At 33.7% G+C, this 15,165-nt stretch overlaps 1 pseudogene; it reads left to right on the top strand.

The window, feature by feature from the left end:
• Positions 1 to 3,538: 3,538 nt before the first annotated feature.
• Positions 3,539 to 5,644, top strand: LOC120180709 (annotated as a pseudogene).
• Positions 5,645 to 15,165: the final 9,521 nt, after the last annotated feature.

The following is a 15,165-nucleotide window of genomic DNA, read 5'->3' as shown; positions in this document are numbered from 1 at the left end:
TTAAAACACTTTAATATTTCTCCCCCTTTTTGTTAAATCAAAAAGACCTTTAAAATATTTTAAACAAGTTTTTGAAAAACAATTAGCCAATTGATAACTAAATATAGCGTAAGCTGCTAAGATCATAATCAAGAGAAAAATTAGCCATTAGTTCCATAATCCAATATTCATAAACAATGTGAAATGACAAAAATTGGTCATAATGCAACTAATATGTAAATGATGCAAAAATAAACATTAAGCTCAAAATGAAAGTGAAAATCAAACCAAATATATAAGCATGTAAATTCAAATATCCAATTATCCAACATCCTGTTTTTATCAAAAATATTTTTTTAAAATATTAGTCATTTATCTTTGGATATCAAACATGAACCAAACGTGGTAAATGAATTATTGTTATTCTTTGAGGTTTCGGGTTCGAGTACCATGAATGTCAGGGGTTCAAATGTTTAATATCAAATAGTTGAAAGTGTTCTTTAAATAGATATTATTTTGTACTTACCACATATTGATAAAAAACAGTAAACGTAATTAAAATATAATTTTTATTGTATCTTAGACAATAAGTTAACGTTCAGTTCAAACGACCGTTAATTTTTAATGAAAAATGACGAGTTTATAACATATGAATAGTCAAGTAAGCATTTTGTAACTTTTTTATAGTCATGAGACTCAACAAACAACACTTTACAATTGGAAAATTATTTTATAATTTTTAATAATTTAAGGACTCATTAAAATAGTGTCCTATAATTAAGGGACCATTTGTGTACTTTTTCCCTAATCTTTTTAGACTTCTTTAATTGTAGCTTTAGTTTCAATTTTAGACTTTTGGGTAAATAACATCTTAATTTACTCCTTCAACTATTGCCATATTCCTCTTTTGATAATCTAATTATAAATACTTTTAATTTTATCATCAACATTATTGGAATTTCCTTTAGTTACTACTCCATTAATTCAATAACAGGAGAGTGACCTGGCAACTTTTTAGCCATAATTTGCATGTGGAGGGCTGGAGGCAAATCGTCAGGTAGACGTAAGGGTGTAAACGAGCCGAGTTAAGCTTGAGTATTGCTGAGCTCGACTCGATTTGAAAACTCTGAAATGGAGTTCAACTCGACTCGGACTCGAAATCTTGAACTGAAGCTCGTGAGCAACTCGAAAATGCTCGAAATGAAAAAAAAAATCTTAAACTTAACAAGATTAAATCCTCAATCTCGAACTTAAACCTTAAATACATGAAAGCCTTATTGTATTTTTAAAAAAATAATCAACACATAAATGTTAATATTATTAATATTTTTTTAAAAAAATAAAATATTCATATATTATATTTTCGAGCTGCTCACGAGCTTTTCGAGTCAAGAATCAAGTAACTCATTTCGGCTCGTTAAAAATTCGAGTCGAGCTCGAGTTCGAGTCGAGTCCATTCGATCCGAGTATTTATCGAGCCTTGACCGAGTCGATCTCGAGTAACTCACGATCTGTCTCGTCTCATTTACATCCCTAGGTAGACGTGTGGCCTTAGCCCCTTCGTTAATGGTGAAATTCAGCTTTAGTCCTCCAAAAATTAATTTATTGAATTTTTCCATATGTACCCTTTAATTAATAAAAAAATTGTACTTTAAATCCTCTCAATAATTAAGCATTCAATTTAAGATATTTTAACACAAACAAAAAATAAATTTTGACCCACAAGAACTTTTACTTTTTCTCTTGACCGCAAACCAAAATTCTTAATTTCACCCCTAATTTGGTATAATAAGTAATAAGAATTATTCATGCATGCAAATTACTAATTTTTATCATTTTAGGGATCAATATATAATTCTATAAATTGTGGAAGGGTTTAAATAAAGTTTTATCAATTTAGAGGAAATCATTAGGTCTGTAAACGAATCGAACGCACACGAACGGATGTATGTTCATGTTCGTTCATTTAATAAATAAACGAACATAAACGAACACGAACAATTTTTTTTTTTTCATGTTCGTTTATTAAGAAATATAACTTGTTCATGTTTATTCATTTAATAAATAAACGAACATAAACGAACACGAACATAAACGAACACGAACATAAACGAACACGAACATAAACGTTGGAGACCCTACCTTCCATTGTTCTTTCATGAAAAATAGTCGACAATGCAAATCAACCAAATCTATAGTGATAAATAGCGTAAGAGCTTATTAGCAGTGATGAAATGTTTGAAGATATCAAATATTTCGATCGATCTTTTAAAGATATTAAATGATTCACACGACTTTAATTTAATGATATAACATTTATCTTAGTGGTCCATGATTACATATGAACAATCATTTTCCACTACGTTATTATAATAAATTCGCCGACTAAAAGTTTTGTGACATCAATGTCTGACTTTAGTGAGGTTTGTTAATAATGGTCTTTTTCGTTGGCAGAGTAGAAAATTTAACCGCATGAAGATTTCAAATGGTACAAATTAGACTACAAGGTAATAACATAGATTCGAAATCCCTTTGATGCTACATTTCGTAACTGATATTATTGCTAAACCATCATTCAAAATCTTAACGTACCTAAAGTCTACTCTACACCTAAAGGTCACACAAGAACCATGAAAACAAAAGTTTATTGTCAAAGTGTATTTTCTACTTATTAATGGTTCTTCCTGGAAAACCAATTACTTCCTCTATTACACTCTTTTTCAGAAATTGCATAGAAACTTTTGTTTTGTTTTCTGGCAAATTCTATATATTTTTCTCTTTACTGATGCTCATATACTTCCGATTGTTACCTTTATTTTCTCATCTATTTCTAGAAAGAAGTATGATGTTTTCTTGAGTTTTAGATGTAAAATACTCGTAATAACTTTACATATCAATTATTAAGCCAAATAAAACAGAGAAAGAGATGAAAACATACCTGTAAAACTTCATATTGCACTATAATATAACTTGTTTTGAAGCTTTCAGCGATCGTCTACACTCTCTAGTTAGGAAAAAAAAGGGGGAAATGAATATAGGTGCGATGTGCTTCACAAATTAACATATTTGATTTAATCTCGAAATAAAATTGGGTTAATTATGGAGTTGGTCATAAGAATATCAAATTAATTAATATTTTAAGATACTTACAAATTGGTCACCAAAATTAATTTAAGAAGATTGGGTTAAACATAAATGAATGAATATAAACGAACATAACCGAAATGAATGAACGAGACTTATGTTCATGTTCGTTCATTTAATTAAACGAACACAAAATCTTGTTCATGTTCGTTCATTTAATAAATAAACGCACATAAACGAACTTCCCACCACAAGATTCACGAACTGTTAGCTGAACGTTCAGTTAATTTACATTTCTAGAAATCATGTTCCATGTTAACGACTATAGTTGAACAGACAAACGATTACAAATTCTAAAAAATATGTAAAAGGGTTGTTAGATGCATACGTTTATCTCTTTATCTTGGCAATTTTCACACTGCCACTGTTCATACAAAGCAAGCAACATCTTTCCGTGTGCGATTCCCCTGTTGTTTTACTCAATCACCTAAAGCTTTTTGAGTTGTCTTCTTCTTGTACAGTTGTACTTTAAGGTACAAATCACGTATGCGACTGCTTTCATTTTTCTTAATGAACCCATCATCATTAATCTAGAATAATTCATGAATCAATGTTTCACAGACATGTCAGGCTCAATGATAATGCGAAGAGGGATCCATTATTTGAAAAAGCTAAAAGCTGCCAATATACCTTCTGATTTGATACAACAGAGCCAAAATCGTGTTATAGATGCTTCTCTTACCCTTATTCGCGAGAGGACAAAGCTCATGGTTTCTTTTTTATTATTATTTATTTAAGTTAAACCGATTGCCTCGTTTAATTCCATTTTTTTCAGGCTTTTGAAATTTAAAATGATATATTTACAGGGAAAACTTGTGCGCGCTTTGGCATCAACAACACTGCTTGGAGTTCCCTTGGGACATAATTCATCGTTTCTTCAAGGACCCGCTTTTGCTCCTCCTCGTATTCGGGAGGCTATCTGGTGTGGCAGCACTAATTCTACCACTGAAGAAGGTGGGCTCTTCATTTCCTTTTGGTAATGGATGTTATTATATTCCTTGGCATCAGATTTTTCTTATATAATTTGTATAATTGTTGTTGGTATTGACCTATATTACTCAGATTTAGGTTTCAGTGTCGGATAAGGTTAAGTGTTTGACACCGTTATGTTCAATTTTTTTCTATGTTTATAATGTATTTGGAGGATCAGATCCCTATTATCCGAATATGCGTGGAAAACAGAGTGTTAGGACATCAATACTTGAAAAAATTGAAGAGTTGAAAGTGATACCATATCTGCTGTCTCTTTACTTGGTTTGGTTTTTCCCCAGACATTATGACATGAATGTCTTCTGTTCTGTTTCTGGCAGAAACTTTATTGCTACGATTCTTCGTTCTGCTTGAAGTACCCAACATGTATTAGGACATGAGTGTGAATATATAATCTTCAAATCATTGGAAAAAGTTAAAATATATTTTTGGACACATTGTCATGGATTTGATTGACATTTGGAATCTAAAATATTGTAAATAGTTCCAGCAGTAACCTGTTAATAATATTCTCAATCTGTGTTCCTTGGTCCTGCAGGGAAGGAACTAAATGATCCACGGGTGCTAACTAATGTTGGCGATATCCCTGTTCAAGAAATCCGTGATTGTGGTGAAGATGATGATAGATTGATGTAGGTCATAAGTGATTCTGTCAAGCTAGTAACGGAGGAGGTGAGTTGTTTTTTTAGTTCGAACTTCGGAACTTTGTCCTGAAACAATCTTTTGGTCATCTGTGTTGAAATAGGTTGAATCTTGCTTTCCACTAGCTCACTTCAGCTTCTTTCTTCAGAGTTACTTCGACTGATCATGATGTTTGTTGTTGTGTTGAACTGCTTACATGAATAGGTCTTGGATTTATACACAATTTGAACTTCTGGAACTTTGTCCCAGAAACAATCTTGTGGTCATCTATGTGTTGAAATAGGTTGAATCTTGCTTTCCACTTTAGCTTCTTTCTTCAGAATTACTTCGACTGATCATGATGGTTGTTGTTTGTGTTGAACTGCTTACATATACACAATTCAGACTTTTGAACTTTGTCCTGGAAACAATCTTGTGATCATCTGTGTTGAAATAGGTTGAATCCAGTTTTCCACTAGTTTTCTGGTCATCCCTTTTAGAAGTCTTTGATCTGTTAAATATTTCTCACCAAAGGTTGTGGAGTGAGGAAAGATAATTGGTGTTCCGGGAACCTTTCTCATGATGCTGGTTGCAATCAATATAGATGAATCTCAACTTTTTCAATGTCCATGCTTTCCAGGATCCATTGCGCCCGTTGGTTTTAGGTGGCGACCATTCGATATCTTTTCTTGTTGTAAAAGCGGTCTCTGAGAAGCTTGGTGGACATGTTGATATACTTCATTTAGATGCTCATCCTGATATTTACGATGCTTTTGAAGGAAATAAGTATTCGCATGCATCTTCATTTGCTCGAATTATGGAGGGTGGTTATGCAAGGCGGCTTTTGCAGGTAAATTTAACAAATGTCTGTTATAGTTGAGCTTTCTCAAAGTATTTTACACATTCATGTTATATGTTATATGTTGCAGGGTGGTTGCCGCGAAGGCTTGTAAGAGAACTGGCAGCTAAGATGTCAAAACTTTAGTCTTAATTTCCGGTCTTTTGGATGTTGGAACAAAAGCAGGCCTCAAAAGGAATAAGAGAAGGCTGTTGAGTTAATCGATTGACGAAATCGGTCAAGAGGGGGGTGAATTGGCAATTAAAATTTTTGTGGAAGCTTTTGCAGAAAATTGAAAGTAATTGCACAGCGATTTAAAGTGGTTCGACTTTCTCAAATAAAGTCTACGTCCACTACCTTAGCTATCCACACTAAGGATTTTCCAACAAATTCACTAATTTGTTCTTTCTTTTGAGGCCAAAGAGATAACCTTACAATTCCCTCAAGAGTATACCCCAACTCTTGAGAACACTCTTTTTCCCAAAGAGAAGATTACAAATTTGCAAACTTACAAGAAAACCTCACAAGGTAAGATGTTTGCACAATTCTAGAACAAAGAAAAGAACACTCAAAGATGAATACAATTGAGCACAAAAAGTGTTCTTGAAAGCAAAATGAATATTGAATGAAAATAGGCTTGAAATGCTCAAACTTGAGGTTTGATGCTTTCTCTTTGATTCTCTCTTGATTCTTGTTGCTTGATGTTTCTTGTTATTGATCAATGGCTTCTAAGCTTGCTTAAATACACCTTGGATCACTTCTGAACGTTGGGGATGATTAGAGAAGATATTATAGCCGTTTTAGTGTGAAAACATTTAATAAAACAGCTTGGAGCGTGGGGGGAATCGGTTCCCCCTTGAAGGGAATCAGTTCCTAAGTGTAAAATTCAAATATTTCGACCGGTGTACAAGGGGGGAATCGGTATCCCCTTGGGGGGGATCGGTTCCCTCCGAGCATACTGGAATTCTCGGAACAAAACTGTTTAGGGGGGAATCGGTTCCTCCTATGGGGGAATCGGTTCCCTCCGAGCATTCTGGAAATCTCGGAGCCAAACCATTCAGGGGGGAATCGGTTCCTCCTATGGGGGGAATCGGTTCCCTATGAGCAATCTGGAATTTTTGGCTTTGAATTGGTTCGAAATACTTTGTAAGATTATTTTGAAATTGTTTTATGATTAAAACTTAATTTTACACTTAAGTAAGGATTAAAAATGATTTTTGAAATATTTGGAGTAATGTTTTGATATTCGAATAGTTATATCGAATATACTTAGAAAATCATTTGAAAAATCTTAAAATCCATTTAACTTAATTTGTTATATCGAAATATCAAAATGTTTCAACAATCTCCCCCTTTTTGATATAACAAAACATTTTAGTAATTTTAAGATTTTTGAAATCAAGTTTTGAAATTACTCCCCCTTACTTTAACACTTCTTCAATTTATTATGTAAAACATTTAACACTACTCCCCCTTACTTTAACACTTCTTCAATTTATTATGTAAAACATTTAACACTTAACTTATTCTTCTCCCCCTTTTTGTTAAATCAAAAAGACATTGTAAAACAAGGTTTTGAAATCATTTAGCCAATTGATTTATTAATTATAAGCTTAAGCTGCTAAGATCACAATCAAAAGAGAGGTTAGCCATTAGTTTCATCAATATTCATAAATAATGTGATATGGCAAAATTGGTCATATTGCTAATAATGATGTAAATGATGCAATAAATGCAATAACGAATAAAACACACCAAACATATAAGTTCACATTATCCATAAATCCAAAATCCAACAATCCACAAAATCAAACAATTCAAAATGTTGAAACAATATTCATTTTGTTCAAAGTTTTAAAGCTAAACATAAAATCAAACATCCGGATCGGTAGGTGGAAAACGGGCTCGCATAGCATCCATTTCATGAGTTAGTTCATTAATACGAGCATTGGTTGCTTCATTGTTTGCACGCATCTCCTGAAGAATCTCTAATTGTTGAGCTCTCATTGTGGATAAATGAGACTCTATAGAGGAAAAGCGCGAATCCATTGTCGCATAACGGAAATCAAATGTCTCCATAAAGGATTGAAAATATGGAGGCATTTGAGTTGATTGTTGTGCGTGCTCCTCGGGTTGTTCAGGTTCTTCTTCAGCTTCATCAATATCCCTCATTAGTTGTTCAAACTCGGGATCTTCGTCAGCTTCGGGTGGAGCTTGTGAAGAACTAGCTCCCGGAGTAGAAGATCGAACCCATGCACCGGTTTCCTTATTTTTGACCCATCCCGCTCTTGTTAAAGAAAGAAGATTGATTTGTTTCTTAAGAGGAAATGAGGCATCTAGACCAACTCGGAGTTCAGCTTTAGAAAAGAGATTACTAAGGATACAACCGTAAACTAGTGAAGAACAGAGTTTCTTATTTGGCACTAGGTTAACGGTTTCAACAATTTCAGCAAAGATAATCTCGGAGAGGTTTATTTTTATATTGTTTTCAAAACAGTGCAACCACCAAAGATCTAAAGCTCTAAGAGTTGAATCGACCCCCAGATGGTCGAAACCACCAAGTGATCATGAGATGAAGGAAACGCTCATGGAGATCTAAAACACTTGCACTATCATTCCGTTTATATCGTGAGCCTAAAACTTGTTTTTCGTTTGATAAACCTTCATTGTCCAAGCCTAAGGCATTGGCTATGTAATCCGGATCAAGATGGAAATATTGACCTAAGAGGTAGGAACGCACTCCTATGGTTTTGGTTTTGTCACGATTTTTGATACAAACGGCATTACAGTAGAATATACGAACAAGTTGATGATAGACAATGGGTTCAAGTTCGAAAAGTTTATCAAATTTCCATTCGTGCAAGATAGGGAGATATTTAAAGTTAATATCAACCATAGTTTGAAGAGATGGGAAACGTTCTTCCCTAATCTTATACGAGTCAAAATATTGGTAAAACCAATAACGATAATCTTTAGGACCCGGTTGATTGAAACAAGAATTTTGGATAGTCAAGTTAGGATCAAGATTTGGAATAGGATTTTGAGGGATAGGAGGAGGATTTGAAGGTGGATTTTGACGACTAGAACGACTAGATGAAGACCTAGCACGTTTAGGATTGGACATGGTTTAGGAAATCGGAATAGAATTGATAACCTGTAATTTTAAAAACAAATGTATGCAATTCAATTAATCCCAAAACTCAAATGAGTCCTCAATATTTCAAGATTCTCTAAATCAATCCTAATAGGCAAAGTTTTTGAAAAACTTTTGGAAAATATAGTTTTGAGAAACAATATATGTATAGTTTTTCATAACAACAACATAATTTAATCAAAACACAATAATTTGAAAAATATTTTTTTTTATTCGAAAATTTTAAAAAAATTTTGAAAAATTCTTGTGTTTTTGATGAAATTAGTTGTAACATCTAGTTTCTAATCACTAAATAATCAATGCCCGATCACTAATTCAACCTAGAACTAATTAAAACTAATCCTATGTTCAAAAACAATGAAATAGAGAGTTTAGAAAAATTACCTTGAAAGATGAAGATTGAGGGGATTTAGATGTTGTTTGCACGATTTTAATGATTTCAACAGGTTTAGAAGATGATATTTGAAGCAAATTCCGATTAATATCGTTGATTTGAGACAAAAATGGAGATTTGGGTTATCTAGAGGAGAGGAACGGCGGAAGAAGAGAGGAAATGAGGGTTTTTGCGTTTTTGGGTGTTCTGCCCGATTTTAACAGAACCCCAGGGGGGTATCGATTCCCCTTCAAAGGGGGAATCGGTTCCCTCAGGGGGGGATCGATTCCCTCTGCACCAAAATGCTAAAATCCGATTTTTTAAGCACAAAATGCTAAATTAATCTTTTCTAGTGGTATTGGCAACTCATATATCAAAAATTAATTATGTTCAAACAATTAAATTAATCTTTAATCGATTTTTGAACATAAAATTAATTTTCATTAAAAATCACAAACTCCCCCTAACTAATAGCAAGAATGCAATCAAAAATTATTATTATAAGCATTTTTCAAGATTTATTAAAAGTGCTAAAATTATTTTAAACACTAAGTGAAGATAGGTTGGTCAAACCTAATTCTCTCCTAAGTGTCCAAAATCTTTCCTTGTCTAAGGGTTTTGTAAAGATATCCGCTAATTGGTGCAAAGTATCAACAAATTCTAGAACTACATCTTCCTTAGTGACATGGTCTCTAATGAAGTGATGTCTTATTTCAATGTGCTTAGTTCTAGAGTGTTGGATGTGATTTTTAGTGAGACAAATAGCACTAGTATTGTCACACTTGATAGGAATGATACCTACTTCAATTCCATAATCAAAAAGTTGTTGTTTCATCCATAAAACTTGTGCACAGTAACTACCGGCTGAAATGTATTCTGCTTCAGTGGTAGATAATGCAACACAATTTTGTTTCTTTGAAAACCAAGAAATCAACATATTTCCAAGGAATTGACAAGTACCGGAGGTGCTTTTCCTATCTAATTTGAATCCTCCATAATCCGCATCAGAAAAGGCATGCAAGCTAAAGCTAGAGTCTCTAGGATACCAAAGTCCTAAACTAGGAGTGTCCTTAAGGTATCTAAAGATTCTCTTAACAGCTAGTAAATGTGATTCCTTAGGACATGATTGAAATCTAGCACATAAGCAAACACTAAACATAATGTCCGGTCTACTTGCAGTTAGATAAAGCAAAGAGCTAATCATTGACCTATATAATTTAACATCTACACATTTACCTCCTTCATCTAAGTCAAGCTTTGTTGAAGAGCTCATTGGAGTGTTATGAGGTTTCCCATTTTCCAGTCCAAACTTCTTGAGCATATCTTTGACGTACTTAGCTTGATTAATGAAGATGCCATCTTTTCTTTGCTTGATTTGGAGTCCCAAGAAAAATGAGAGCTCCCCCATCATGCTCATCTCAAACTCACTTTGCATTAGCTTAGAAAATTCTTGGCAAAGAACATCATTAGTAGAACCAAATATTATATCATCAACATAAATTTGAACTACTAATAAATCTTTACCTTTTCTCTTTAAAAACAATGTAGTGTCAACCTTTCCTTTTAAAAAATCTTTTTCAATTAAAAAATTTGACAATCTTTCATACCAAGCTCTAGGAGCTTGTTTTAAACCATAAAGAGCTTTTGTCAATTTTAAAACATGATCCGAAAAATTCGAATCTTCAAAACCTGGAGGTTGTTCCACGTACACTTCTTCTTTTATAAAACCATTTAAAAATGCACTTTTAACATCCATTTGATACAATTTAAATTCATTGAAACATGCAAATGCCAATAACATTCTAATTGCTTCCATCCTAGCTACGGGAGCGTATGTTTCATCATAGTCTATGCCTTCTTCTTGAGTATAGCCTTGAGCAACAAGTCTAGCCTTGTTCCTCACTATATTACCACTTTCATCAAGTTTATTTCTAAAAACCCATCTAGTACCTACAGTAGATTTATTACTAGGCCTTTCAACTAATGTCCATACTTTACTTCTCTCAAATTGATTTAATTCTTCTTGCATAGCCATAATCCAATGTTCATCTTTTAATGCTTCTTTGATGTTCTTAGGCTCTATGCATGAAATAAATGCAACATAATTACAGATATTTCTAAGAGAAGATTGAGTAGTTACCCCTTTTGATGGATCACCTATAATTTCACCATCCTTGACATAGTTGTACTCTCTTGGAAAAGATACTTCCCTTTCTTCAATGGTTGGATTCTCGAGGGGATCATGAGTTTCCTCATCTTTTGTTTCTTCCTTTGATGATGATTCTCCAACGTCATGTCTAACGTCATTTGCTTGTACAATACCTACATCATCATTAACAGAAGAATCCTTCCTCGGAAGGGGATTATCATCGAAAACAACATGTATAGATTCTTCTACAACTAAAGTTCTTTTATTAAATACACGATAAGCTTTAGAATTTAAGGAATAACCCAGAAAAATTCCTTCATCACTTTTAGCATCAAATTTGCCAAGATTTTCTTTACCGTTGTTTAAAACAAAACATTTACATCCAAAAGGATGAAAATAGCTAATGTTAGGCTTTTTATTTTTGAGAATTTCATATGGAGTTTTCTTTAAAATTGGCCTAATCATTACTCGATTTACAACATAACAAGCGGTATTTGTGGCTTCCGCCCAAAAATATTTTGGCAAATTATTTTCACAAAGCATGGTTCTAGCCATTTCTTCTAAAGTTCGATTTTTCCTCTCAACAACTCCATTTGTTGAGGGGTTCTAGGTGCTGAAAAATTATGGCTAATACCATTAGAATTACAAAACTCAATAAATCCAAGATTTTCAAATTCAGTTCCATGATCACTTCTAACACTAGTGATAGAGTAACCTTTTTCATTTTGGATTATTTTTTAAAATGTGATGAAATTTTCTAATGCTTCATCTTTAGTACTTAAGAATAGAACCCAAGTGTATCTAGAATAGTCATCTACCAAGACAAAAGCATATTGTTTTCCTCCCAAGCTAGTAGTTCTAGTTGGCCCAAAAAGATCTAAATGGATCAATTGTAATACTCTACTAGTTGATACATCATTAATAGATTTAAAAGAAACTCGTTTTTGTTTTCCTTTAGCACAAGCATCACAGATTTTATCATTATCAAATTTAAGCTTAGGCAACCCTCTTACTAAGTCTCCTTGAATTAACCGTTGCAAAACACTCATACTAGCATGACCTAGTCTCCTATGCCATAACCAACTATCATGCTCATCATTAGCAACTAGGCATAAATTAGTCATATCAATAGAATCTAAATGCACCATGTAAATGTTTCTTATTCTATGACCAACAAGCATAATCCGATTAGATGCAATGTCAATGACTTTACAACCATTAATTTCAAATAAGACATTGAATCCTTTATCGCATAATTGACTAATACTCAATAGATTATGCTTTAATCCATTCACATATAAAACATTCTTAATTTGTATGGAAGAGGTATTACCTATTGTACCAATACCTTCAATGTGACCTTTTGAATTGTCTCCAAAAGTCACTTCTCCTCTATTTTTGGCGTTAAGCTCAATGAACCGGCTTTTGTCTCCGGTCATATGTCTTGAGCATCCACTATCAAGGTACCATGAATTTGAATTTGTTTCCCGTGCCTTGTAGCAATGCTCCTTTCCCTACAAACATAGATTAATTTTTGATTTTTGGTACCCAAATTCTTTTGGGTCCATATTCATTAGTTTCCAACATCCTAGTCCCCTTAGGTATCCATTTGTGTAGGATATTTTTATCTTTAGTAGTAATGAGTTCTTTAGGAACCCACATACTTCTAATGATTTTTCCATTAGAGGTTCTTTGGGGACCTCTATGATTGTAGTTTCTAAAACTTTTTCTAACAAAGTTGGATTTTGAATTTCCACCTTTTTCAAAATGTTTTGTTCCAACTTTATCAAAAGAAGTTTTAAGATCATCAATTTTCTTTTGATGATCATCATTGATCTTTGAAAGTAAATTTTGCAAATCTAAATTTTCTTTTCAAACTCTTCTAGTTTGATTTGCAAATCTTTGATTTTACTTTCAAGATCGTTGTTGGTTTTGGATATGAGTTTGTTTTCATTTTTTAATTTTGAAACATCATTTTTATATTTTAAAAACAATTTCTCATAATCCGAAGCCAACCCATTGTATTCCTCAAATAACTCATCATAAGATAAATCATCAAAATCGGATGAGTTAGAGGTTACCTTAGAATCTTCCCCGAATGCCATCAAGCACAAGTTTGCTACTTCTTGTTCCTCTTCATCGGAACCTTCTTCATCGCTCCATGTAGCCACATGAGCCTTGTGCTTATTCTTTGATTGACCCTTTTTCTTCAATTGTGGGCAATCATATTTGACATGCCCCGGCTTTTTGCATTCATAGCAAATGATTGGGTCATTCTCTTTTGGTTCATTTTTGAGGCCTTCGTTTCGTTTGAATTTTCTTCCTTGGTAAGGTCTCATCATTTTTCTGAACCGTTTGGCAAACAATGCCATTTCCTCGTCATCATCATCATTATTAGAATCACTCTCATCTTTTGTGGATTTGAGAGCAACTCCAATATTTTTCTTCTTCTCCTTTTCCTTTGGTGTCTCTTCAACTTTATCAAGGTCCACCTCATCTTCGAGCATCATCTCATGAGTGAGGAGTGAACCGATAAGTTCTTCAAGAGTTAAGGACGATAGGTTCTTAGACTCGATGATTGCCGTCTTCTTTGATTGCCATGATTTTGGGAGGGAGTAGACTAACTTCCTCACAAGCTTTTCATTTGAGATGATCTCTCCATATGATTTGAGACCATTGACAATCGTTGAAAATCTATTCGTCATAGCTTTGATGTCTTCATTTGGTTTCATCCTGAAATTTTCATAGCTATGCGTTAGAATACTAATTTTTGATTTCTTTACCTCATCTGTACCTTCATGTGTGACTTGAAGTTTGTCCCATATTTCTTTGGCGGTTGTACACGATGAAACTCTTCCGTATTCATCTGGTCCAAGAGCACAAAAAATAATATGGATGGCTTTGGAGTTGAGCTGGAACATTCTTGTCTCTCCTTCACTCCACAACCTTGGATGAGTGAGAGGTTTGATGTATCCTTCTTCTACAGCATTCCATGCTCCCATGTCACTTGCTTGAATGAAGTGCATCATTATATTCTTCCAATAGGCATAGTTAGCTCCATTGAAGAAATGAGGCTTGTTGACGGGCATCGAATCGAGACCGGAGTCGAAGTTTGAAGCGGAGGCCATTGATGACTTTAATAATCGATATAACTCTTCCCGAATCGACTCAAGAGGCGATAAAACCTTCAAATGAGTTAGGCTCTGATGCCAATTGTTGAGTTAATCGATTGACGAAATCGGCCAAGAGGGGGGTGAATTGGCAATTAAAATTTTTGTGGAAGCTTTTGCAGAAAATTGAAAGTAATTGCACAGCGATTTAAAGTGGTTCAACTTTCTCAAATAAAGTCTACGTCCACTACCTTAGCTATCCACACTAAGGATTTTCCAACAAATTCACTAATTTGTTCTTTCTTTTGAGTCCAAAGAGATAACCTTACAATTCCCTCAAGAGTATACCCCAACTCTTGAGAACACTCTTTTTCCCAAAGAGAAGATTACAAATTTGCAAACTTACAAGAAAACCTCACAAGGTAAGATGTTTGCACAATTCTAGAACAAAGAAAAGAACACTCAAAGATGAATACAATTGAGCACAAAAAGTGTTCTTGAAAGCAAAATGAATATTGAATGAAAATAGGCTTGAAATGCTCAAACTTGAGGTTTGATGCTTTCTCTTTGATTCTCTCTTGATTCTTGTTGCTTGATGTTTCTTGTTATTGATCAATGACTTCTAAGCTTGCTTAAATACACATTGGATCACTTCTGAACGTTGGGGATAATTAGAGAAGATATTATAGTCGTTTTAGTGTGAAAACATTTAATAAAACAGCTTGGAGCGTGGGGGGAATCGGTTCCCCCTTGAAGGGAATCGGTTCCTAAGTGTAAAATTCAAATATTTCGACCGTTGTACAAGGG

The sequence above is a fragment of the Hibiscus syriacus genome, unplaced genomic scaffold (genome assembly GCF_006381635.1).
Source record: "Hibiscus syriacus cultivar Baekdansim isolate YM2019G1 unplaced genomic scaffold, ASM638163v2 tig00112498_pilon, whole genome shotgun sequence".
NCBI lineage: Eukaryota > Viridiplantae > Streptophyta > Magnoliopsida > Malvales > Malvaceae > Hibiscus > Hibiscus syriacus.
This window is presented reverse-complemented; position numbering and strand designations above follow the sequence as displayed.